General features: G+C 32.5%; 1 protein-coding gene across 1 annotated transcript in view; it reads left to right on the forward strand.

The window, feature by feature from the left end:
• The window catches only part of LOTGIDRAFT_156689 (hypothetical protein), a gene marked incomplete at both ends in the record, with an annotated part of 6,331 nt that overhangs the window by 4,445 nt on the left and 898 nt on the right, over positions 1-988 (forward strand). The window lies entirely within an intron of this gene.

Here is a 988-nt window from a genome sequence, read left to right on the forward strand (position 1 = left end):
AATGTGATTATAACATAATTGTCAAATTTTAAGCAATCATGATATCGTTATTTTCATACATTGAGTAATGTATAGTATAATTATATTCTTTCCTTATGTTGCGTTGTAATATTAAATGTATGATGTATATATAATGTATGTATATTGTATGCTATCCACTATGTTACGTAGATACAATTATCCTTTCTTATCTTATTGTTGAAAATGATTTAAAATTAAAGTTTTGTACATAAATAAGCCTATATTGTGTATTACACTAATAATGTTATTTTATTTCCTTAGTTCTATTAACACCAGGAAAAAGTTTCCAGGAGCGAAGCACAGGTCATTCTTTCACTATGTAAAGTGATGAAAACTTTGAAAGTGGGAGGGGGAACCGGGCGCTAGCATCTTCTCTGATTCACATCATAGTATATCTATGGGGTCGCTCGATTGGTGAATGAGGGGATTCATGGAGTCAACCGGATGTTTCCATAAAACAAGTTCAGGGTTCAGAACACGTTTCACTAGTGCCGAAAAAATAGTAGGTTTAAAATGGCGGAAAGGGGAATAGAAGAGAAAATTTTGAATGTAATTTTGTTCTGAACTATTCGAATGGGAACAGACAAAACCTGTTCAGAAATCACGATTCAGTCACAAATTGAGCGCCACCTATACGGTTTTGAAATCGTTTCAGCAAAGATTATAGTTCAATTTATGTTACAAACTGAATTGAGAAGTAAAATATAACAAATGCTCATATAGATTTTTAATTATAATAGATCACAATTACAACATCAATCACTAAATACTTCCTGTTAACCAATAACTTCCCTTTTAAAAAACATCGACATCAAAGTGGATAACATTTGTCTGATTATACACGCGTGAAAATCGTAAACCCAGACAATAGACAGAGTTTTTGATATACACCCACATGGCAACTGCCATCATAGAGGTTAGCAAACTGGCCAATATAGATATAAGTCTTAATATACGCCCACATGAC

The sequence above is a fragment of the Lottia gigantea genome, assembly GCF_000327385.1.
Source record: "Lottia gigantea unplaced genomic scaffold LOTGIsca_11, whole genome shotgun sequence".
NCBI lineage: Eukaryota > Metazoa > Mollusca > Gastropoda > Lottiidae > Lottia > Lottia gigantea.